Below are 24,758 nucleotides of genomic sequence, written 5' to 3' on the forward strand. Positions count from 1 at the left end.
AAAAAATGAGTCAAGGAGTCTCATTACAATCAGACTGAATGGAGTACAGTTTTCCATGAGAGGACGGATTTTGTTACACAAACAAAACAAGAAAGAAAGGCAAATTATCTACAGAAAAAAATCCTTAGTCAAAGGAGTTGAGAAATTAAATCTGCTTGGCATGAATGTTTCTAATGTCACTGTGACCATGTTGGTGTGCTGACGTTAGCATCAACCGCACTTATCAAATGAGCTCGAATGACTGTGAACTTGCTTGCGCTGTCCTTTTTATATTGCAGGATTGTACAGATAGCTGGTAGTTAAAAGACTGGTTCCCACTGATGGGAAATATCTTCGATCAATAAACCTCAGAGTGATTAAAGCAGTTAAGTGTGTAGATGTTGTTTAGCAGTATGGCTGTTGTTGGAGGTTTTCAGGCTCCCTGTGTGTTTGTGTGCATCATGAGAACATTTGACTTTTGATGAAACGCTCTTTGATTGGTCCATCATTGCAGATCCATGGTTCCAGACGGCTGGACGTGCTTCTGCTTATATAATGCAGCCTGACTGTGGTCAACCTTGTGGTTTAATTGCCTGGACGGATGACCTGGATAATATCATGTCCCGCGTCAGCATTTTCTCCAAGCAAAGGGACAGAATCACTTCACAGCGAAGGTATAATACAGAATAAACTGCTTTTTCTGGTGCATTAGTTTGCTAATTGGTGCAATCTGTTGTTAATGGTGCAAATCTTGACAAACCAGTTCATAGATTATCATAGATAAATGGTTATTTCTGAAAATTCTTAAATTTTCGGCAACGCACTTCCATCTTCAGAAAATCAGTTGTCGACGAGGCAGGTGTGTTACTTTCATGGGATTAATTACCTCAATTTAATGATGTTGTTTTTCTTTTAGTGAAACTTCAGTGCAAGTCACTTTTCTCCCAAAAGAGAGACTGCTTTTGAGACATCACGCAGAAATGTGACGGCTGATTTACAATTTAGAATAGGAGTTGCTTTTGTGTGTACTATACACACCTCCAGGCAACTAAATAATTACCTTTTAACCCTTTTTTTTTCCTGAAGGGGTTGGAAAAAAGTTCAATCTCGGAAGCAAATGGAAAGTCGACAAGGTTTGTATGTAAGCCCTTCTCATGGGTATTCAATGGATAGCCCAGCATTTGCAGTGTGCACCTCCAGTCAAGATGTTTCCACTGATATTCTGTGTCAGGTATATGTTGTTGTTTCATTTGCAGCATGCTTCAGGCTGTCCTTAAGGGAATACCCTTGTTCCTTACCCCTTGTGTCACTATCCCAGCGTGCACACATGCGGCATACTGATCAAACCCGTAAATCCTTCATAGTAGAACTTCCCCTTACAAAGTGCAGGCTCACCGACGTTTGCTTAAAGACAATATTTCATTTGTGACGAGTAGATTTCATAACCATCCGTTATGAGGACGGTTAGCTGGTGGTTCAAAAAGCGTCCAGCCATCACACAAAAAACAGACACATTTATTATCAGATATATTAAAGCCTGAACGTCTCCTGAGGGAGAAAAAAAAAAAAAAATCTGTCTGATCTCTGGCGGTGTTGCAGCTCATTTCAGTTTAAAGTGCACATTAACAGAAAGTCAATCTCTCCAACGATCTGGTGCCGTGAGTCTTATCTCTGAGCTGTGATGAAGATGGTAAATATCTTGGCAGTTTTAGGAATGTGGTGGATTCTGTGGTGACAGTCAGGTGTAATGAATCTAATGGTCTTATGGAAATTTGTGTCCGATGGTTCAGGGGTCCAGTCAACAGCAAACTTACAAGAGAACCTATGGAAGGGTATCTATATGTTATCTGTGTTTAAAGAAACAGTAAAACTGATGGATGTGTGTGCAATATGGACGTGTACCAGAAAAAAATAGATGCGAACCTGATATTCTATGCATTCCTGTGAAGGGTGATCTAACAGGATGATGCTAATCGATTAATATGGAACACATCATGTGATTGACAACATCTGAACATGTCCCTGCTGTGTCACCAGGGCTTGTGCACAAAGCTATGTATCATGTGTGATGCACTTGAGTTTGCATGTTTTCCTACCTGATCCTACAATCGGACGATGTTTTGTTAATTGTTGGCAGTCCTGGTGTATTTGGTTTAAAAAGTAATACTCAACAAACTTTTCAACTGGCATTTGACCCCTGAAACCAGTCAGCCTCCTCTTCCAAAAAGTTAGATTTGAATACACTTCAGTTTGAGGCAGATTTGGCAAAAGACTGACTTTTCACACTCTGTGGTGGAATCATTTGGAAAATTAATAAATTCAAGGATGTCATTTGGAATATGCTGAAGGATTTTTCTGCTTATTGTGGTTACATGTTTTACTTTTTATTGATTTTTTTTTTCCTTTAATGACTGCTGCTTTGGCAAAATCACATGGTTTGAATCAGACTTGTCTTTGAATATTATCATTAAAAGCACTGTATGGATGGGATGTGCTATCATAATTATTAAGACTTTGAATAAGTACATAAAATGTGTTATATGTGCATGAGGGCTTGTTCATATCTTGGCGTTTGCCCCATGTCAGCCTCCTGTGGACAGAGTGGTCACAGGGTGGATGGATGGATGGGTGTGGCCGTCACACTCACGGAGGACACAGGGTTTATTACACTCCTCAGTCCACAAAGTCATGAATTACATCTCAGGCCTCATATTCAGCTACACATTTTCCTGTGTGGCATCAGTCCAATCAAATACTATAAATGTAGCTTTAGATGAACAATTTGAAATCACACATTTTGTCGCTCAAACCAAGAGAATATATGCTGATTTATTATAAACACCTCAGAAGTTTTCATAAAGGCTGATTAGTCTCAACTACTGTGGGGTATTTTTTTGGCTGTAAACTATGGTGTAGAATAAGAAGCACTGTCATCAACACTCAGTGTTCCTGGGTTTGTTTTGGATATGTGGAGAAGTGAGACAGAGAAAACTGTCTCCTTGATATGCCAGATGTTTCCTCAGGAGCTTCTCCCATCGCCTCGGGCGAGACAACAAAGAGGCACAGAGAAGAAGTTCATCGAATCATAATGTTTCTTTCTCCTCGGCAGGCTCCTGCGACTTCAAGCTCGTTGAAGAGTCTGAGATTCAGCTGGAGAGTTGGAAAGTCATTTTTTTTTCTCCAGCAAAATAAAATTAACATGTTGTACGACTCAATTACAGTCATGGACTTTATTCAGGTGAGCAAACCTCCACCTGGTACTCGGTGTTGCAGCCTGACTTATAACTGGCGCTGGAAGATGTAATTATTTTTCTCTCTGCATGCTTCTCTTCAGTGGCTGCTTTGTGAGATATCTGGCTGATTTCAAACAATGGATCCGCTCAACAGCTTTACGTCGCCATGACCCCGAGTGATTTTATGAACTATCGTACCTTTAAGATCAGTGGATTTGGATTTATTCCCACAGTTCATAAAATATGTATGAGTTTAATTGGTGACTTGAAATTGCTGGTAAGTGTACATGTGAGTCTGAATGAGGGGATGCTAGTCTCGCTGCGCTCGCCCTGTGATGGACGGCCCATCTGTTCGGGCTGCGCTCTGCACTCATTGGTTTCGGTGTAAAGAAAAAGACGGATGGCTCGAGCTGTCCGCCGCAGAGAAACACACTGTCACCCACACTCCTGAAGCCAATTCAAAATGTCCACCGAGCCTAACATCTTTACACTGTAGGAGGAAGTCAGAGGAAACGCAGAGCATGGGAAGAACATGCAGACTCCACAAAGTACTGAACCAGAGACAGACTTGTAGTGACGTGCAGCACAAAGCATTTTATTCTATTGTGTCTACTTTACTTTTTCGATTATGATCAAGAAAATAAACATAAATAAGGGACCACTTCTAGGAGGTCTCTGTTTATTTGTGTATGTCCATGAAAACTAACTAATTTGAATAAAAACCAAAGCTTTAAATGTGTTCGGGACGCCTGGAGTTAAACAATGAATTTAAAAGTTATTGTTCATGAAAGATGTCGTCTCTTTAAAAATGGCACAAAGTTTGGAACCAAATAAGTAAAGTCTTGGTATTTTTGCTTCACACGCTCTTTTATGGAGGAACAAGACGTTTTTTGATGCGGTTCCTTCTCTTCTGCACTAATGAGTAACAGTTTAGTGCTGATACGAGCAACTGAAAAACTTGAGTCGCAAAACTTCACATAATGATATGGCTTCACTTCAGGAATCCACAGAACACAGAGTAACATCTCTCACTGTAACTCTCAGCGAGTCCAGACGTTTTCACTCAACTTCAAGAGTTTCTTTCGTATCAGGTTTGTCATTGGACAACTACTGTGTGAAGTGCACTCGACTCTGCTACACTGCAAAATGCATCAGTTAAAAAAACAAAAGAGCAATCCTGACAGCAACATTACTTTTTTTTTTGTTTGTTTCATTTTCCCCCTTTTTTTTCAAGCTGAGAGACTGAAGTACACCATATGGTTTCTGCATGTTGCAATCTGTAATTATTATGCCACAGCAGCTTCAGCGTTAGAGAGGACAGATCGCTGGATGAATGCATGATACACTAAGGGTAGCACCTCATTTTTACTTGCGAATCTCTTCCCCCGGCATGCCTGCGACACCGGTTAACTCAAGGAAAAATCTCCCACCTGCGGGTTCAGGAAGTCAGATTTACAGGCGGCATGTGCGTGCATTCAAATCGCAAACAGCGGGCCCGGTGCGGACTTCTCTCGGCGGACCGTTAATATTGTATGTCACCCACGCCGGCGTTATCGACGCAGCACGCATGCTCTAACGTGAAGCATGTCTGAGGGAATCAAAGCCGCAGCTCACATCAGATAACCAGGAGTTCTTCTGCTTAGCTTAGGGGAACTTGTGGGTTGACACAGTGCAGGTAAGTAGAGCTGAGGCACATCGTTCCTTTTTTCCTCTGCAGCTACCTCCTTATAAATATAGCATCAATAGAGAGCCTGTCTGGTGTTTTGGGTTGAGGAGAATGAAGCAACTCCACCTGAAGACTCAGTGATCTTAGATGAATGGAGTGTCATTCAGGGAATAAGCAGGGCAGAGAGGGTGGATCTGATGCCAAGTGCTGCAGCTGCTGGTGAAGGCCGTTCCTCTCAGCCTCAGTCGCTTTCTAAAGCTTAACCAATCTTTGTGCTCCTTTCGCACAGCTCTGTGCAGGAGCCTTTCATGAGCTGCTCCACTCCTGCAGAAAAAAAAAAAAAAGTTTAACCTCACTTGCCCCATGTTCTGTTGCGAGTATTAATTTTTCAGTCTTTGATCATAAAAAAAAGAAACAATTACGCCAACTGAAAGTCTGCTTCAGTAAAAATCAGGTAAAAAAAGAATGGCACCCCTAAATTGTAGTTTTAACATGAGTGACAGGCAGAGATATCAAAAATCTTCACATCCTCCACTCAGATACTTGTGCACCAAACGGCTGATTAAAGTAAAAGCATCAACTCAAATTCACTTCAGTTATAGTAAGGAAATGCAACTTTTGTATAACAATCTAGTGCAAAAAGACAAAGTAAACAGTGATTTGACATTTGATAGATTCACGATGTGTTTTTTTCAAAGAAATTTTCTACTTTTTCCAGCATTGGTACAGCAGCCTAATCATTAGCAGTTATTCAGTACATTACATTTAAAAAAAATCCTGGCTGGAGTTTATAACAATATGGATTCCATTTAAAAAGTTTTATTTGAGGAGGATTTCTTGGTCTTGGGATATAACCATTATTGATCACTCGTGTAACGAGATATTTCTGAAGTTCCCTCAGTATGGATTACCGCTGCTTTCGGCTGCTTTGATCGTTAAACACCGAAGACAAGTGAGCAAGTTTAAAGAATGTAAGGAGAAGAAAGTACAGACATGTATTCAAATGTATCAAGTAAGAACTGGCCACCTCTGGTGACGTGATTCCCTTTGGTTTTATCATCATAAAGATCGTTATTAAACGGGCAGCCGAATGCAGACATTGTCAAACCAGGGAGCGTTGATGGTGCAAACGTTGTGGATGTATTACAGCATATGCCACGCCGGTTTGATTTTTTCTAAAAAGTTGAGAAACATTGATGCCAGATAGTTTTAGAGGAGAAGCTGTTGAAGCCGAACTTCAGCGGTCCCTGAGAGAATGGTTTCTGACTGTGCACAGGTGGACCTATCAATCTCACGTCTGTTTACGTCGCTGCCAGATGTTAGCCGGCGTGACCGAAGCTTAGCTGTTTTACTGCTGTTTTTACTGTTATTGAGAGAAAGCACTAGTCCTGCACATTATTAAATATTTTTAATGGGTAGTAGAAAGGTTGGGAGCGCAAAATAAACTCAACTGACAGATTTTTTTTTTCATATATTTTAACAAACATGATGTGATAACTCTGATCCTACAATGATTCTCCGACAAATGCTTCTTCTTGGTTGACAGAAAGTTAGAAATATGATGAATTTCTAACAAAACTGATCCTTTGTGTGGTGTATTCATCTTTTGTGCCCGCTTCATCCAGATTAAAGCTGCAGAAAGCTGGAGCCAATCTCATACATTCCAATCCATATAGAAACAAATGCAAGCCGTGGTACATCTTCATCCAACTCAACGGACAGACCAACCTTCTGTCTTTAGATTTTTGAAAGAATTAGAAGATTTTTGCTTCACTGATCCCTCTTGGGGAAATCATTTCTCCACATTGAACCCATCCTATTTCAAAGGAGCTGTGGGCTGTGACGGCGCGCTGCCCGGGGAGCTGCTGGAGTTCAAGGGCCTTGCTCAAAACCCCACAGGGTGACTTGTCAACTGTGGGGTTTGAACCTTAGACCCACAGATCCTGAGTCCACTTCTCTAAAATCTAGTCTTCCCTTATAAATAAAACTCCTAAAGTTGAAAGAGGACACGCAAGGAAAAACTCACTTCACTTTTTGTTTCTTGACCCACTTACTTTACAATTGATTTTAAATTTTTTCTGATAGTAGATAATATTTATTACTGAAGCAAGACTGAAAATATTTTCAGAGAACAGTGTTTACTTCAGAGATGTGGTTATTATTGCTGTGAGTCAACAGCAACAATGGATGGATGGAAAAAGACGATTTTTATCCGATGTTTCTACCATTGCTCAAGAAGACATCTGAGAAATTAGAAAATGTCCGTGCCTGTGAAGCAGTAATTTTAAATTCTGTAAACAGAATGTGTTACAGCACATTTTATAAGTGTCTGCTTATTTATTTTTTATTTCCGTTGCAAACGCGCTCATGTATTTGCATATTTTCATGTGAGAAAACAAAGACGAGTTCAGATTATCCACACAAAAAGAGAAAGAAACCCTGTCTGGCTTCTCCGGGGACATTATTTTAATGTAGGTCCAGCCAGACTGAAGACAGAGACAAGGCCACACGGGGCGGGAAGTCGCAGGGCACAACATGACCAGACAAGACAGGTGAGCAGCAGGTCAAAGCGCAGCACATCACTGAGCAGGACAGGAGCCGCCATGCTGGGATGTCACAAGACCCGACTGGGACAAACCAGACCAGCAGGCTTATCGCTTCTGATTGCTGACTACAGCTGTTCTATTAGTTGTGTCTGCCTCAGCGTGAATCCAAAAGATGACGTATTTAGCGTCCTGTGTTATCAATCTGCAGCAGAGTGAACAATATCAGTTTGAGAAAGAGAGACAGCAGCACTGCTGCGGTTTCAGTGGAGTGTGTACATCACTGTTTGTTACTTTCTGTGTACTTGTGTTGCCTTTTCTTTTGCGTTATGGGGGCCACTCTGCTCCCGCTTGGCGTAATTTAATTACAGCGGACCTTGGCACGCCCGGGCAGTGCCCACGCAGAGCGGCGGAGAACGCCAGCCGGGAACATCCTGTCTGAGGCGACAGGAACATCAGATGCAACAGATGGCTCATAAATCATGGAGGTGCGTGCGCGCCGTCGACGGGAGGCCTTCCTCTGGAGAGCGCGCTGCGAGCAGGTGGGCAGAGGGAACATCAGCTCAGCAACATGAGCCCTGGATCCATTACCGCTGCGACTTGGTAACCGCTCGGTGCCACAGAGGCCGAATCAGGAGGGAAAACACACACAAAGTGTTTCCACTGTGCTGCGCAGTTCGCTTTCAATCTGCTCCTGTCTCGAGGTTTCAAATAGAGATTTTGCTCGGTGTGTACAAACGTCATTTAGTGTCTTGAACAGGGTGAATCTGGTCAGAGCTTCGGGAGCTTTAAAAAAAAAAAGTTACAATCTGAGCTACAAGATGCACCATATGGTGGAGTTCTCACCTCACACGCTGAGGCTAATTGTCCAAGATCGACATTCATGTATTATTTCCTGCTGGTTTTTATCCAACTGTTTATTTGGCTTATCTCACAGGAGCTCAAACAATTATATTGTCCGCCTGTAATTAATAAAATCTCTTCAGATTTATTTAAACACCAGCTAAGAATTATACTTCAAAACTACTAAGACTATTTTGCCCAAACATCTACTTTTTTCCCTTTTCTTTTCAGAGCTTGACACATAATTTGTTTCTACTTTGTTTCCTATATTCAGCTTATTTACAGGAAACTGCTTCTTTTTCACACCCCATTTACCACATTGTGCTATTCCAATAAGCTACATATTTCTCATTCCATTTTCTCAAGGCGCTTATGTTGCTTAAAAACCCTCAAAACCAAAAATCATGAATTATTCACAGTGACTGATCTTATGTGGTTTACTTTGAAAGATTCAGAAACATGAATCTTGACATTTTCTATTTTCAAAACTCACCTACATTAAAATAAAACATGACTGAACAACTTTCTATTCTACAGTGATTTTCCACCCAAGTCTACTGAAAAGCTTGACTTCACGTATCAACTTTCCCCCCCTCACTGTAATTTATTTATTTCTCTTCCCTGAGTTAATTAAGACGCCGCAGCATTAATTGATACTGATGTGCAATTCATTCACAGGAAAAGTAATTTCCTTTTTGATTGCTAACTGCTTTGGCTTCTAATCAACGCTTTGCTTTGCATTCAGTCACACGCTCCTGCCAACAAAAGGAAGCCTGCAGCGGGTAACAATACGCCACATTGATAACTGACAATGCTGAATCTGTTTATTGCTCTTCAAGTCAACCTGAAAGGGAGCTGAGACCAACTCTGGACTCACAATGAGTCAAAATGCAATGTGACACACAAAAATACATATCACATGTATGTATATATACATGTGATATGCTTGTTTTCTAAATTGTTGAGTTTAAATAACTTTAAATGGGTTATTTTCTCTCATGTGGGCAGCGACAGTGAGACCGGGAGGGGGTTGACTGGGTCGCAAGGCCTCCCTGATCTGAACCCGAGTGGTGTTCTCTTATTGGCCTTCTGTGCGAGCCACAGCTTGTTCATAACAAACACCATGGTCGAGCACAGGGGCGTCCACAAGTGCACTTGGCACCAGGACACCGTAGGTCTGAGGTCGATGATCGACTTGCTGTCGTGTCATCTGACCTCTGGCCGCGTGTCTTGGACACTCGGGTGAAGAGAGGAGCGGAGCTGTCGACCGATCACCACCTGGTGGTGAGTTGGGTTTGCTGGAACATGTACAAATGAGGTGCAAAAAAATAAATAAAACCCCAGAAATAAATAAAGGAATATGCTTTATAAATAAACTTGACCCCACTATTATAGCATACTAATCAAGTGTTATATATGACTACGTATTTTAGTTGTTTTTGAAGGTCCACATTCATTTGTTGCTATGTAGGTCATACAGTTGCACCAAACACATCCTGGTCTCACGAGCAGCTGAAAATGTGAGAAATGTGTGAAATTATGTTTTTGTTCCAAAGCAAACAGGTTTTAAAAGCCAGACATCCCCAGCTGGCAGGGAACCAGCCCTGCAGATATATTACGGTCATTTTATTCTATCAGACAATAAATATCTTCGTTATTGTGCCTTTAAGCAAGGAAAAACATGAATATGTATGCAGCGCGGCATGTTAATTATACCCAGGTCAAATATCATTTGCATACCGCTGGTGTTTGGTAGTTTGACGATACTTAGAGTAGAGGCTTCTCAAATCACAACGTTTGTTCATCCAGAGTCAAATAAACTGAAACTACAAGAAGAATAAATTTGATAAATGTCACCATAATGTTTTGAGTATTTTTTGGTTGTAACTGTTCTGCTTATGTGGCAAAATGTCTTCCACTGAAGTATGTCATTTTAGCTGATAAAATATATAACAGAATTTTTATTCATAGATATGATGGAATCATTAATAAGAACACAAGCCAATAATGAAACACTTTTTCACTCAATAAGCAAAACTGTTTCACTTGTGCATTATCTTTTCAAACTTAGCACTAATAGCAACAAGGCAGATCAATATCTTGATAGGAACACTTTTCCAGAGGAAGACTTTAAGTGACACAATGAACACCATGTGTAACCTAATGGAAACATTATTTACAGCTCAGTGGTAATACTGTATTTAATGGGAAGAACAACAGTTCAACCAGATATGTTGCTTTCTATGTTTTTGTTCTGTGTGTCTCATATGTGGCACACGCCTTTGTTCTTTACATTATTATCTTCTGAATGTCTAAATCTATCATGCAGAGATTCCACTCAAAGCTCCACCGTCAAACATGAAGCAACAGTAAAGCTTTTCATCTGATAAAAACCAGCCAGTGCAGCAGGACGGTCGCTGTTGATGGCAGTGTGTCTTGCATGTTTTTGAGGTTTTCATGCTCCGACACACTCCACCTGATGAATCTGTCATCATTGAGCTCGAAAAAAATATTGCGAAAAAGACACTCAATACAGCCGGATGTGATGGACTTGACTCGGTGTGAAGAACGAGGACTGGACAACACTGCAGTCTACGCTGAAGACCACCAACACCTAAAACTCCTGCTGCTCTAACCGGTTTAAGAACACACAGTCAGAATGCTGATGGCACATTTTGACAAGGAATAAATTTACTGCCATCATTGTCTCAGAGCCACTGTAATTGACTTTTTCTACTCGGTGAGCTCAGGAAGGTTGCAGCTTCGCCTGACAATGAGGAAACGGGGCCTCGGCAAAAGGTTATCACGTCCCCTTGTTCCACCTACCTCATCATTTGGGTCGCCGGGCAAGAAAGGCAGTGGCAAATGAAAAATTAAATATGATTTTCAATTAGTGACAGGAGGGAAACCCTTTGATAGCCGGATATGTGGCCGGATAAACAGACTGACAGATGATCTGATGAATAATGCACTAACAGACTTTATGAGTGAGATTGATTCCTTCTCAGATCAATACAACTCATACTTACCTTGATGTGAAAGTGCAGGTATCGCCATTCTGAATCAGAGCACATCGCGGCGCTCCCCGGGGAAGCCCACACTTCAGCGTGAAAAGACGAACTGAAATATTCAACATTAACTCCACTTGAAGCCAATGTCACTTGTTCTTCCCTCTCTAGCTGGCTTGAAACAGACACACACACACACATAAATACACACACACAATCCTGTGTTTGCATGCTAATTCCTGTGTGCTAAACACCTTTCCATCATTCCTCTGATGAAATCTCTAGGCGGCCAGATCCACAGTTGTTTGAATTGTTTGTTTGGAGTTTGTTATTCACTTGTTAATGAAACACAAATGCACACAGCATCTTGAAGTGATGTGTGGCGTGCTGTCATTCTCAGCCTGTAACCCAGAATAGGAACATCAAAACTGCAAAAAATCTCCAATGACAGCTTATCGCTTTGAGAGACGAAGGAGGATTAAAACTCTGCAAAGTAAAGATGAATGAGGACCGATTCTCAGCTCCAGTTTTGAAAGAATACTACTTCAACAACTGGGCTGTACATGGTTGACAGAGACAGCTGGACTGTTTACCGGTCTGTCTGACAATCTAGTCCAAAGTGACGTTTTTCAAAAGCGACGGGATTCTCGACCCAGGAGGAAGTCATTTTCTCTGCAGTTTACTCCAACATGGTTAAATTTGTCATCAGCTTGTGTGGATTGTTGTGAAATATGGCACAGACACCCGTCGTTGAGGATGAATTGTTTCAACTGTGGTGGTCCCGTGATGCCCACAACAGTACAGGTGTTTTCACACGAAGACACATTAAGGTCGATCAATCAAGGCTTGATTGGGTTTTTGTCTGTTTACTTCATAAACATGCAGTAAAAAGGTAACAACATGGGAAATGATGGTGTAGAAAAGGAAAATGTGGTACAACGAGCTGCACAAACACACCACTGAAGGGAAATTTCAGTTGTAGCCATGTGAGCATGAGGCTTCCCATGTGGTCACGGTCGGTAACCATGGAAACATGACGCCCCGCCAACTGGCGAAGCCTTCAGACCAGAATTAATACACAAACATCAATTTATATTACATGGTGGTCACAACCAAATGGACCTCATGGTGTACAGCATTCCTGTTATTCCCCCCTGGACCAAGATTCAAACTCCAATACAAGGAAATGTGACAGTAAAGCCAGAATATCTCAACTGCCTCCTGGTGGTTTGATTTAATGGAGGTCAGGTGAACTGTGTTGTCTCTATTAGCAGAAGAGCATAAACCAAGCAAACATTGAAAAGTTCTGCCCGAAAAAAGTTTTTGCCATTGTTGGTTTCTGTAATCTTCGGGGATTGTTGATCAATCTTGCATTGCTCCGAGCCGTGTTTTTAATTAGATTTTGAAAGTAATGAAAACGGCTCGTGAATCACGATTGACAACTGTTCTGAAAGCTTTCGTCTCGACTGATTGGCTCAGCTGTCTGGGAATCACGCTCTGATATCAGCCCTCCACCAGTCAGTCACTGCTTGTCAAATCAGGTTGAAACTGACATCCCAGAGCAAAATAACAGCAACAAAACATCATGCTTTCACTTCTATATAAACTATCAGCTGTTCCCATACCATGCAACCACTGACTTCATGTTTAAAATTAGGGAAATTCAACCAACATGAATTTGTGGCTAGTTTTGAATTTGGGATAATTGGTCTCTGTCTTTGCATTGTGGGGGAAGCGGGGGGGGGGGGGGGGGGGGGGGGGGGGGGGGGGGGTGTATCCACAAGCACAGACAGAACATTCCACTCTTCAGCTTTAAACCTGGACCTGCTCGATGTGAAGTGCTAACCGTAATTTCACCGTGTCGATCCCAATCTTGAAACACTTAATCGATGTTTCCAATTTTTACTTTTCACATTATTTGAAGTAAGAAATCAAAACCTGCTCCTCAAACTTTACAGCAACCAAGTGTCGTCTTCTTTTCATTCTCAAGTATTTTAAACTACCCAGTGCAATTTTTTTTTTTTTTTTTTTTTTTTGCACAGCTGAAAATGTGTTGTACAGTTTGCAACACTGCTGAATGACTAACTGCACCAGACATCTTTTTCCAGCCATTTGGGGGTAATTTGAAATGCTTTATCATACAGTGGCTGCCAAAGTGGCAGCTGTGATTAGGCTCCACTTTAAGACATCATGTATGGTGTTCACTCCGCAATCAAGGTCTGCTCTCAGTCTTTGTCTGCCATGTGGTTTTTTTTCTTTTTTTTTTTTTTACCTCAGCTACTCTCTTTTGTTTGCTTCGACAAATACGGAGCCTGTACGCGAGTTGTTCCACCGAATCGTTGATTTGAAATGCTATTTTTTTCTCTTTTGTTTTTTTTTTTTTTTCCCAGATACATTGTAATTGTAAGGCTGAATCAATTTACCACAACAAACAACCTGATTACAAGTGAGAGACGTGGGTGTATTATATTAGAGCACCTTGTTTTAGCCATTTAGATTTTAATTAATGTTATTTATTTTTTTTGAAACAGATTGATTGGTTAGACTTGGTCATACAGTGTACATGCATTGCTGCTGGTAACCAAAGCCTTGTGTGTGTGTGTGTGTGTGTGTGCGTGCGTGTGTGTGTGTGTGTGTGTCACTTCTCTCTTTCAGATCACGCTTTATGTTCCCTGGCTGCATCTTTGCATATGCTAATTTCAAAGCGAGTCAATTAAACGCCTCAGTAAACAAGTCTGTATCATATTGGTTTTAAATTTCAGCCTGTGAAAGGAGGCTATAGGTAACGCATTGTAACCACAGCATTATGAGCACAGGCAGCATAAACTTGATCGATAAAACCATGATTGAACTTCACATTTATTTCACTCGCGCCGTGCCGTGCGCCTCACTGTGACGTGTTGTCGGAGCTCAAGTCTGTTTTAGTGGAAGAGTATCTGAAGTTAAATATTCCTTTGTTTCAGATTTCCAGTGCAGACCTTGCACGAGTAGAGAAGTATCTCACCCCTCAGCCGGAAGACATTATACCAAGGTGAGAGCTGAGCTGAACTCTGCCATGCCAGGCCAGAGGCGGCGAAAATTCAACAGAATAAGCCATTTATAATGCATCATCCATCCGGCTCCGAACGCCGCAGCACCACTGCTTCCTGATACATTTTTTTCTTTGACCTGTGGATCTGCACCGACCTAGCAGATGGATATTCGGTCCTTGTTTATGCTGAGTGATGTTTGTTAGGATGTTGTTGCTGTTAAGAACACTGGTCCGTCAGAGTGACTTTTCATGCAGGTCTTCCAGCTGCATCGACATTTCCTGTCAGCACAGATAAGGCGCTGCTCCCACCAAGCTGCAGCCTGCTCTTGGAGTACATTTCCGCTGCATTTGCAAGACTGTCTCACTTCACTGCGAGGATGCCGGCCAATTAGAGACTCCAAATCTGTGTTATTCAGCACAACCCAAATGACTGTTGACGGCTGTTCAGAAGCCTATGGAGTGCGGGATTGAACTTCCTCTGAAAAGTTTAGGGGTTGGCTTCCAGATGGTCGACAGATCTGTTTAATGCACCGAAGAGAACCATGTGAATAGAATCACTCTCGCTACATGTAACACTAAGTATTACAAGAACAGTTTGACTGAAAATTCACTATCACATACAGTTGACGATTAATTTTTTAAAATCTATGTGTAAAATGTTGTGTAGGATTTATTTTGTTTGTCAGTAATGCATTTGCTTCAATAACCATTTACAATATCAGAGAGTACTGATAAATGCATGATTTGACTTTTGGATGTCACAGAATTTTTTTTTTTTTTTTTTGTGCAATCAAAATCATATATAAAGGTGGGATTTCAAGGTGCATGGGGAATGTGTTCAGTGGGTTAATTCTGGTTTTCTAATAACCCCATTTTCAAATTCCTTACATACTTCCAATGTAAAAACACACAACTTGTGATGTAATTATTCCATTAGAGGAGCCTATAAACCAAAGAAAGACGGGAGGTTCATTTCCATCGTTTAATAGGAGTTTATATAAAATGTTTTTCTGACTGTTTAATTGAACAAAAGAAACAAACAAATTAGTTGTTTACATTTTATTCAGGTCTTCAATCTACAGGAGTAAGACAAAACATGGACTGAAACTTTTTTACAAAACGTTATATAAACTACTACATCATGAACACTATGTTATTTGAGGTCATGCTGAAAATTTCAGGTCTCAAAAAAGTTAAAATGAAAAAAATCGTTATCTGGAGTTAAAAGATGTGGAATTAACCTTGTTGGAGGCTCGCAGTCTCAGTCTGAATCAGTAATCCAGCTTTCAGCATAGAAGCAGCCTTCTGGGTAGTGCTTTTATAAGAAAATCTGCATGAATTTAAATAAATATGATATTGTCTTTTGGTGGAATTATCCATTTTAAAGCCATGGACTTGTAAAGAATTAAGTGATAATTCAAAGTGAATTAAAAACAAAATAGCAAACACTAGATTTCTAAACAACTAGGTTGCATTAAAACAGAATCAGATGTGTGCTTTCATTGGGAATTTCTGCTCCCTGCACGTTCATGGTGTCTGAGCGGTAAAGCAGCACGCTGTGCCAGGTCTGGAGGCAGAAGGGCAGGTGGGTGCTGACAGAAACGGGTGCACAGACACTGTGAACAGAGGAAGGGAGCCAAGACCTGCCAAGCACACACAGACACCGGCAAGCCCCCAAATGACTTAACATATGGAGTACAGCTGAAAAATCCCCTCCACCCTTCTCCACCCGCCATCATCTCCTCCTTTTTTATTTTTTTTCCTGCCACACAGCAGCTCCATGAAAAACAGGCGCTGTGTGTTTGTGATAGCGAGTAGTACAATTTGAATATCTATTTTTGTAACAATGGCAAGTGTGTTCGGTATTCTCTGCAGACGTGCTAAATCATGCACCGATTCAAACTGAGCTCCTTTGTTGACGACACCTAATTCTGTATAATAAGTGAATCGGTGAAGCTTGTTCGCGATACCATTCTTTCCTGCATTATTAAAGACAGTCAAGTGATACCTGAGTTCTCGTTTCATAAGAGAGGCGCCATCCGGTTTACCTGGGATGCATGTTTCTCACGATGCGATCAATCCAGTCGAGTCGATGTGTTGCCCTCCGCAGCAGCTGTCCACCTCACATTAATGAAGCAGAGACCAATTACCACCCGGACCATCTCCCACCCCGTTCACTACAGGCGCACCACGTCTCCGCAGGCCAAATAAAGGAGACTCTGGGAGGAGTGCTTGACCTTGACTTGCCGTTACTCCACTTTTGTCAAGGCAGATTTCAAAGAGAGAGAGGAAAAAAAATACTTTCAGCAGCCCTTCTTTGCAGGCGAAAGTATTATTCGTCAGGTTTTCAGTGAGATAGAGATGATGGAGGAATCAAGGGACGGCAGCAATCTCGCAGATCAGCCATCAGGGCCTAAGCGCTGTCTGCCTATTTCATTTTTCTCTCTTTCTTTCAAGGCATTTTCCATCTCCTCCCCCCACCCACTCCCCCGTCTCCTCTCATTCCGCTACAGCGCCACTTGGTTCGGCTCGAATATAAGAGCCTCCAGAACTTTACCAACAACCATATCGGCGTCAGACGTGGCCTGAAGGACACATCCAGATGTGCAACGACATTCCCCACCGACTCTATATGCGCCGACATGCAGCTGATTCACAGCCAGCGGCGGGAAGCAAACACACACTCCTGGCTCCCTTTTTTATGAGGCATTCAAGGTCCAGGTGCAGGTCTCTCCCTCCCCTGCTGATTTGCTCTGGAGAGTTCATCCCTTTCTCTGCACAAACAAACATCACATTCAGTCCGATATCTCACCAGAACTTAACATGAGTTACATGAGGTGAGCCGAGGAGGAGACACGACAGGATCCTCCACCGGCAGATGATGCATTCGGCAGCAATGTGTGGCATCACCGTGACCAACTACAGTATTCATCACTGGTTGTGCTTTTGTGAAAACGAAATGCCTGCCACCATCTGTCACCTCCCACAAGTGCACGGCTCATGGTGGGGACATGCAGAAAGACAGTGAAATCTAAAGCGCCGGCGGACCGGCCGTGGATAACCCTTTAAGGACCGCATTAGTCCTGGAAGGGAGAAGAAGACGCTCAGTATCCGCAGAGGTATCACGGCCAAGCCTTTTGTTGCTTCTGCTGTTTTTATCTAATTTAATGCTGATTATATTCTCTTAAAGTGGTGCAGTTACTCTGGGCTGCTGACCTTTAATTTTAAAAGATGGCTTGGAATCATGTTAATCGTGTTTATCCTGTTAAGATTTAACCGATTCACCCGGGTGAACAGTAGCATTCACGGTACAGGCACTAAGAGGCAGCAGAAATAACCGAAAAATGACTGCAAGGAGCAGACAATACAAAAAAAATAACAACAACAACAACAACAACAAATGCTGCAAATGCAGCAGGTGTCTGAAGGCACCATTCAATCAAAAGAGAGCGTTGCTGCTCGCTTTAAGAGCTGAATCCCGGAACATTGCACCACATGCAAAACTGAAGGTTGAAGTATTTGGTGCCTTTCTGGTTTCTAACATAAACTAAGGGGTTGCAATGAAACTGTGCATCCATTTAAGTGTTAGCAACCCTAACAGGGAAAGCAGAAGCTAATAAATCAAAGGGCAAACTCATTCTTTTAATCGTCAAACATTTCTAGATAATCGCAGGGAATTTTGAATCGGAGCACATTCCGATACACATCTAGGACAAAGATGTGTTCAAAGTCACACAAAAAAGGTGGTAATTAAATGATAAGCCAGATATATTATCATACTGTCAATCCTTAAAGGTATGGGTGGAGGCAGATGAAAATATAGTGATATACTATGGAAAATAAATCCCACTCTTGAAAGAATTAATTGCGCTGTTCCATGACTGACATGAAGACAATGGTAAAGTCGGTTATACAATCCCGTCACTGTCTATAACCCTTTAAGTTCATTTTGACCTCTTAGATTTTTTTTAAAAAAGTGGTCTTTAAATAATAGTGTCAGAAATATTGTCTGTACATACACAAACTAGTAGGTTCCTGTAATACTGAAGGTTCCATTAAACAACAAACGAAAAAGAGGAAGCAGGCCGGAGTCAGTGTTTGTGTGAATATAGAGGAAGCAACAGACTGAAGCTGATGCACTTTATCATCATGTATTTGTACATTTTGTTCAGATGGCATTTCTGCCACTTTGCCATAATCGGCATCACGACCACCAACAGTTTAGGAAGGTCAAATCAAACCCCCATCATAAAGTTTTGTAAAAACTCGCATCTGCTGAGCGCTACGGGGACAGTTTGCTTAGAAAGCAGAAACACTGAAGAAGACAACATTGTTGATTCATCATTATTCTCTCCTGCCTTTCTCTTGACTAGCCTGTTTGGGTTTCTTGGCCCGTGTTGAAGCAGACATAGCTAATTAATCCCCAACAATGAGGCGAGCATGGTTTGGGACAGCGCCACGCAGAGTGAAATCCACCGCACTGACACGAAGCCTGACAGGTGACGCTGTCCCCAGCAAAAGCCGCCGCATGCACGCTGGAATCAGACGCAAGAGGGAATCTGTTTGTGAAATCACAGGGAATATTTGCTGACTGCTCCCTTTTGCTGTAATTGGTATGGAAGTTAAAGGAGGCATGCCTGTGGTGTCATTTTTAATTATGCTTTGGGCCTTACATTTCCTTGTTGTTGTATTTCTCTCATTTTGGAAAGCCTGCAGAGAGGGACAGATTGCGAGCGACCGTCTATGTTCAGTTAGTTAAAAGATGAGAGAGCCGAGCTCCAAAAAAGCCTGAATTAATTGTTGAGTGAAATCGCAGCCTCAGCATGTCTGGTGCAGGCACGGCTCGATAATGAATGTTGTATGAACAGGAGATGAATTGGAGGGCTTGCTAATGTGGTAATGTAGCAGCAAATGCTTTGCTTCCACTTGTACACACTCCTTCTCAGGCATTCTGCAGACATCTCACTCCGTTTGTATTTTGACTATTTCTTTCTTCTCTCTTTCTTTTTTAAGGAAACTGTTGCTTTTTGCGTGTGAGTTCCTCCAGGTTTTTCCCTTGCTCCCTTTGCTGATTACTATTCGTGTTTGGGAGGTAGCCTGAGCCCGACAGCTCAAACAGTTCAGCATCTGTTGTCCACAGTTGTGGGTGAAAGAATGGGGGAACTGCAATGAAGACAGGCAATCTGAAACAGAAGCCTGAACCTATAATTAAGACACTGAGTTTCTATGTGTGAATTTACAGTATATTAAAAATAAATTGTACTTAAAGCTTATGTTACGTTCAAACTGAGGTTTTCTGTGTAACTGGCAACAGTCAGCTCACAAAACATTAATGCATTCATCTTCTACACCCTGTTTGGAGGGACTGGAGCCAATCCCAGCTTAAAACGGCCAAAAAAGTAGGAAACACCCCAAACATGTCACCAGTTCATCAGAGGGCCAACATGGAGAAACAGCTAACCCCTAAATTCCACAGCGTCCGTCTGCGCTCCGCTCAGCTCAGCTCTGTTTTATTAAAACCCACAGCATGCGCTTTGCTCCACTGCGTCTCTGTTCCGTCCGGCCGGAGAAGCAGACAAGCGCATGCGCTATTTACCATCGACCTCCAACAGTTGAGCAATCTGGGCCCGCACTTGGATCTTTCTCTGTACATCCTTGTAGAAAGGATGACTGGGGTCATATAAAATGTTATGATTCTCCACTTCCAAAATCAGTGTCTCTTCATCCATGGTTGTTGTGCTTCAAGACGCTGAATTTCGTGCGACAGGATGTTGACATTCGGGCCATTCAGAATAAAATGCATACATGGTCCTGAATATGTATTTTGTAGAAAACACGAAATTTATGGACAATACCCTAAAAATAGGCCATATATGCAGCTGTGTAAACATTCAGAAACGTTCGACTATAGCTTGATTACAGGCAAAATAGAAGTTTGTCATACAAAACTTGATAGTGTGTTTTAATTTTTGTTTGCCTGCTTTTTAAAGTGTATATTTTAATCAGCATGGTATGTCTATTCGTGATATATCTGAAAATTAATGTGAGGACAAATAAAACGCCTTTAAACAGTTTAAAGTTTTTAATAAAAATGATTTTATTTTGTATAAAGCCGGAGGTTGTTGGAGTTCTCTTTCCTGTTTGGTGCGATCTGAACTGTGGAAATTTATGCGTACGGAGACCTGGACGAACCGGACCGGAGAGAAAAATAGACCTTGGCTCTATTTCGGACTGACAGAGCGGAGCAGAGCGGAGCAGAGCGGACCCAGACGGAGCCGAACGGAGGCTGTGGAATCAGCTACAGTCATTAAAATAGCAACGTATTTGTTGCGGCGGTCGGACCGGAACGGAGCGGAGCGCAGACGGACGCTGTGGAATTTGGGGGCAACTCATGCACACAATCAAACCGACAAGCAAATCTGTGACAGAATGTGTTCAAAGCGTCTGCAAAGTCTGATGATAATATGAGATAGAGGCATTGTATCAAATAATGATTAATATGATACACGTGAGCCTTTGGAGCTCAAGTATCAGAATGAGAATGTGTGCCATACAAAGATCTAGGGTCTTCTTGCTGTCGACTGATGGTTGTAGCATGACATCGTTTCATTTATATAGGATCTGTGTCATTTATAGTCTGAATGCATAACAATAAGCTGTGACCAAGCCATCAGCAAAATCTTGCACCTGTTAAAAAGAATGTGACTCAAAAACTTGTGAAAGTCAAAAAAAAAAAAAAAAAAAAAAAAAAAAAGGCTGTTGCTGTGCCCTCGTGTTAAGAATGACAAACACACTTTAATATTAATGCTCTTACTTTGCCCTCAGCCGTTCTTCTCAACAGGAAAAAAAAAAATCACTGTAACTGTATCACACATTTCAAAATAATAAAAGGTCTGTAATTCCTGGCTACCGGTCTCGTTGGGGTCTGCCATCTTGTCGTGAGGGACGGATTCTTTAAGATGTACTGACATGCAAAATAAATGCACTAAACCATATTAAAGATTACAAGCCTGCATATATTCTCATTTGTTATCTCTCCGTTGACTTGCACATATGAGCACGCGCGCACACACACACACACACACACACACACACACACACACACACAAATATGCCCACACACCACCACTGGAAAGACACTCTGGCAAGCACTGTTTACTGATATGCGGATTGGGTTTAAGAGCGGAACAGTGAGCATTTCAATCTACACAGTAAACACTCTTAATTGGATTGTGTGCTTATGTGCTTTGATGTGAATCCTCTAAGGACTGTATATTATTAGGCCTAATTGATTCTGATACATATTTACACGAGTTTGGAAAATTAGCCCAAAACAAATGGAGTTATTTCATCATGAATGGAACTGCGGGGCACTGCACGCCACAGTTTGGTCACAGCGACCATCTCCGGGACATTTTGTCACCGAGGGGTCAGAGTTGGCTTGGCAGCCCGGCGACGCCGCTCTGTCTGTGTCAACATCTTGCGGAAATGAGACCGCATGCCTCCCGCTACTTGCAAATGAGGCCCCGAGGAAATAGTGGCAGCCAAGTGAGGGTCCTCACCGTCACCCCGAGGTTGAGAGGTGGAGCTCTGACCTTGTATTCCATCACCTGCCTCTAGAGGGACGAATTCAAGTCATTTAACCTCATTTACACAAGATATCATGCAGCTTTAATGTTGCTTGATGTGTTCGCCAGCACAAGGTAAATGCAGCCACCATGCACCATCACCTCAGGGTGTATCAGACTGCTTAAATCTGTGTGCTTATCCACAGTTGCAAAGGACTGCAAGAGTCTAATAGCAAAGTTCAGGTCTAATTCACAACAAACAGATGGTCTTAAAATTGCAGGAGCACTTTAGGTCTGTAGGTTGATTGAAGGTTGGTGCCACTTTTTGCCGTTGCACTCCCCCGGGTGAGACTGGTGGCCAAAAAAGCAACAAAAAAAAAAAAACATACACACACCAGCTCTTTGGCCAAACAGGCATTCACACATTTGGTTTCACATCACCTGCAATTCAAATTCTATTACTTGCCATGTCACACTTCAAATAAAGCTCAGGCCTATTAATTACCAAAGTACGGGTTCAGGGTAAAGGTGAACGTGCAATTACAGAATTAAATCAAGCCTCTGTTTAGCTTGTCAGCCCTGACAGAAATAATTTGGGTGAATTATTAAACGTTTCCACTGCACTCAGCTGCACACACGCAAACATGGACGACTTTGTTGTGACTCATTTTCAAGAAACAGGAACTGAAATCTTGCACAATTTTCTCAGAAAAAACCTTTTTTTTTAAATGTACTTCAATTTTTCTTCAATTATTCATAAGATTATTCAATAATTATTATAACAAACAGTTAATTTGGACCATTCCTGCTGAATAAACTGCTCCGGTTGCTCCAGGTATAATACTTCCCAGTAATGCATGTTTCAATTTCCATAAATATTCTATAAGATTCCGCTCCGGGCCCATAAGAAGAGACTTCTTCTCTGGTGTTTTGTTCTTCGCTATTTTTGGATGCTTTCCAGCTGTCTTCGATCATTAACCTGCACGAGAATGCATAACCTACGACTGAGCCTGAGCTTTGTGACACTGGGCAGTATATTTCACCACAGGATGCTTTAATATTCTCATATTCTCACGATTTCACTGCGCTCCTCACGAATTTAAAGCACTTCATAGCAGCCTTGGTAAACCAAGGCTTACCCGTGCTTCATGACAGGTATGATGTGTTCTTTTCTTGAAAAGCTTAATTTTCACCTTGAGCAAAAAAAAAAAGCTTCGGTTTTGTCTAATTTATTTCCATGTTCTGGCCAGTCAGCATGCATTATTAAAAAGCCTTTTAATGTTGCAGGTTTACATATGTTTGCTATGTTCTTTGAACCTTTTCATAAAAAAGGTCAAACCTAATAAATTTAATTATTTGTTGTAATTATGGTAATCACCCATATATTTTTTTTTTCTGCAGTGAATTATGTGTTTTAATTATCAAGCTGTTCACACCCCACAGGTCTGATGTGATGATAAAATTATACTGAGAAAACAATGTAGATAATACTATGATTCACACTGCCATCTTTAAATGTGTTTTGCATCTCTGAAAGTAAAAAATATGCCGATGTCTTGTTTTTTTGTTGTTTTCTGCTGGAAGCAGGCTTTTAGCTAATTTCTTATAATGAAGCAATTTGCCAGTGGCTGACTTGACTCAGTAGTGGTTGGGTTTTTGGTTGCTAAGACAACAGCTGTCTTCAATTAGTAAACGAAGCTGAGGTGGGGTCTGACTGTTCACTTCATCTGCTGTCCAAGGCGCTGTGAGCCAACTTCAGCGTCATATCAGGAGGTTTACCCTGGCCTGACTGCAGAAATGTGTGTATTTCCAGTGGTTTTTCTCAGGTATTTTAAATCTGCGGCTAAAAAAACTCTCATTTTTGCTCAGAGTTGTGCTGTTTGGTTTACAGTCTTATTGTTTTTTTCTCCCACTTCTTTTGCAGCACTATTGTGCTCCACTCTGTGTCAGCTGGAGGTGTGTATTGTGCTAAAACAGCAAGAGGTAAGTAGTGTTCTTTGATTGATGACACTGCTCTCTCATAATTACCAATTAGTGAGTATATTTGACATTTCAAAACAATGAAACAACAAACAGTGCACAGCTACCACTTATTAATTGCTGCTCTGCTGCAGCCCGTGCAGCTGCCTTGGGTTTGGACTATCCTGGAGACCATGGAGCACCTGACCTGCTGGGACCATCTCATTATGGAGTGAATCATCAACATTTCGACACCAGTTCCTCTGCGCTGCATGAAAATCGGATGAACACGGCTTACTACAGTCCGAATCAACCAGGAAGAAGCCCCATTGGATATGCAGTACATGACCATGAAGACTCCAGGGGATTTGACAGATTTCCAACAAAGAAAATTCCATACATTCCAAATCAAAGTAAGTACGCCACCAACCAAATGCAAAGCTTTCCAACAGGACCGTCGTTCAGCAACTACAGACCACCAGCACCGGCTGAAGCCCCCAGCCAATCTGATCTTATATATGGCAATCCTCAAGATCACAGCAAGCCACTGCCATTTGTCTACGGTGATCCTGGCCTCCCTGTTTATGATTCTACCCCACAAATTCATGGCACTGCTTTCAAAGGACTTCCCCCGCCCCAAGGTACGAATCAGGACACTTACCAGAGAGGTCTGACGGGGTACGGCCCAGGAGAAGCAGCAATCCCTTTCTACGGTTCGTCTCACTGGTCGGCGGGTATTAGTCCAGTTCCAGGTGGTTGGGAATTCCCCACATTTCCATCTCATTCTGCTCAGTATCTGCAAAGAAGCCTCAATGTCAGACCCGTTGCCCAAGGAAATCCTATTTACAGGCATCTGGTTCAACCAAAATCAGGTCCAGTGAGAAGAACATGGTGATTTGTCATGTTGTGTCCCTCTGAGAAGTTAACA

At 41.8% G+C, this 24,758-nt stretch overlaps 1 long non-coding RNA gene across 1 annotated transcript; it reads left to right on the top strand.

Moving 5' to 3' along the window:
• The first annotated feature begins 23,543 nt into the window (after positions 1-23,543).
• Positions 23,544-24,097, top strand: LOC115396207 (uncharacterized). Its single transcript, XR_003932360.1, has 3 exons — positions 23,544-23,697; positions 23,796-23,854; positions 23,986-24,097. It is a non-coding gene; the product is annotated as an uncharacterized LOC115396207 (long non-coding RNA).
• The last annotated feature ends 661 nt before the right edge of the window (positions 24,098-24,758 follow it).

The sequence above is a fragment of the Salarias fasciatus genome, chromosome 11, assembly GCF_902148845.1.
Source record: "Salarias fasciatus chromosome 11, fSalaFa1.1, whole genome shotgun sequence".
Lineage (NCBI taxonomy): Eukaryota > Metazoa > Chordata > Actinopteri > Blenniiformes > Blenniidae > Salarias > Salarias fasciatus.